We start from the raw sequence: 2668 nt of genomic DNA on the forward strand, positions 1-2668 counted from the left end.
CCTGACCTGTCTCACACACACCCCTGACCTGTCTCACACACACCCCTGACCTGTCTTACACACACCCCTGACCTGTCTCACACCCCCCCCAGATATGTCTCACACACACCCCTGACCTGTCTCACACACACCCCAGATCTGTCTCACACACACCCCTGACCTGTCTCACACACACCCCAGATCTGTCTCACACACACCCCTGACCTGTCTCACACACACCCCAGATCTGTCTCACACACACCCCTGACCTGTCTCACACACACCCCAGATCTGTCTCACACACACCCCAGATATGTCTCACACACACCCCTGACCTGTCTCACACACACCCCAGATCTGTCTCACACACACCCCTGACCTGTCTCACACACACCCCAGATCTGTCTCACACACACCCCTGACCTGTCTCACACATCCCCCCGATCTGTCTCACACACACCCCTGATCTGTCTCACACACACCCCTGACCTGTCTCACACACACCCCAGATCTGTCTCACACACACCCCAGATCTGTCTCACACACACCCCTGACCTGTCTCACACACACCCCTGACCTGTCTCACACACACCCCCGATCTGTCTCACACACACCCCTGACCTGTCTCACACACACCCCCGACCTGTCTCACACACACCCCCGACCTGTCTCACACACACCCCCGATCTGTCTCACACACACCCCTGATCTGTCTCACACACACCCCTGACCTGTCTCACACACACCCCAGATCTGTCTCACACACACCCCTGACCTGTCTTACACACACCCCAGATCTGTCTTACACACACCCCTGATCTGTCTCACACACACCTCAGATCTGTCTCACACACACCCCTGATGTGCCTCACACACACCCCTGATCTGTCTCACACCCCCCCCAGAACTGTCTTACACACACCCCTGATCTGTCTCACACACACACCCCTGATCTGTCTCACACACACCCCTGATCTGTCTCACACACACCCCAGATCTGTCTCACACACACCCCTGACCTGTCTCACACAAACCCCTGATCTGTCTCACACACACCCCAGATCTGTCTCACACACACCCTAGATCAGTCTCACACACACCCCTGATCTGTCTCACACACACCCCTGACCTGTCTTACACACACCCCAGATCTGTCTTACACACACCCCAGATCTGTCTTACACACACCCCTGATCTGACTCACACACACCTCAGATCTGTCTCACACACACCCCTGATCTGTCTTACACACCCCCAGATCTGTCTTACACACACCCCTGATCTGTCTCACACACACACCCCTGATCTATCTCACACACACCCCAGATCTGTCTCACACACACCCCAGATCTGTCTCACACACACCCCTGATCTCTCACACACACCCCAGATCTGTCTCACACACACCCCTGACCTGTCTCACACACACCCCAGATCTGTCTCACACACACCCCTGACCTGTCTCACACACACCCCAGATCTGTCTCACACACACCCCAGATATGTCTCACACACACCCCTGACCTGTCTCACACACACCCCAGATCTGTCTCACACACACCCCTGACCTGTCTCACACACACCCCAGATCTGTCTCACACACACCCCTGACCTGTCTCACACACACCCCAGATCTGTCTCACACACACCCCTGACCTGTCTCACACACACCCCAGATCTGTCTCACACACACCCCTGACCTGTCTCACACACACCCCAGATCTGTCTCACACACACCCCCGACCTGTCTCACACACACCCCCGACCTGTCTCACACACACCCCAGATCTGTCTCACACACACCCCAGACCTGTCTCACACACACCCCCGATCTGTCTCACACACACCCCTGACCTGTCTCACACACACCCCTGACCTGTCTCACACACACCCCAGATCTGTCTCACACACACCCCAGATCTGTCTCACACACACCCCTGACCTGTCTCACACACACCCCAGACCTGTCTCACACACACCCCTGATCTGTCTCACACACACCCCTGACCTGTCTCACACACACCCCCGACCTGTCTCACACACACCCCTGACCTGTCTCACACACACCCCCGATCTGTCTCACACACACCCCTGACCTGTCTCACACACACCCCTGACCTGTCTCACACACACCCCAGATCTGTCTCACACACACCCCTGACCTGTCTTACACACACCCCAGATCTGTCTTACACACACCCCTGATCTGTCTCACACACACCTCAGATCTGTCTCACACACACCCCTGATGTGCCTCACACACACCCCTGATCTGTCTCACACACCCCCCAGAACTGTCTTACACACACCCCTGATCTGTCTCACACACACATCCCTGATCTGTCTCACACACACCCCTGATCTGTCTCACACACACCCCAGATCTGTCTCACACACACCCCTGACCTGTCTCACACAAACCCCTGATCTGTCTCACACACACCCCAGATCTGTCTCACACACACCCTAGATCTGTCTCACACACACCCCTGATCTGTCTCACACACACCCCTGACCTGTCTTACACACACCCCAGATCTGTCTTACACACACCCCAGATCTGTCTTACACACACCCCTGATCTGTCTCACACACACCTCAGATCTGTCTCACACACACCCCTGATCTGTCTTACACACCCCCAGGTCTGTCTTACACACACCCCTGATCTGTCTCACACACACACCCC

This window comes from Hemibagrus wyckioides, linkage group LG24 (genome assembly GCF_019097595.1).
Source record: "Hemibagrus wyckioides isolate EC202008001 linkage group LG24, SWU_Hwy_1.0, whole genome shotgun sequence".
Lineage (NCBI taxonomy): Eukaryota > Metazoa > Chordata > Actinopteri > Siluriformes > Bagridae > Hemibagrus > Hemibagrus wyckioides.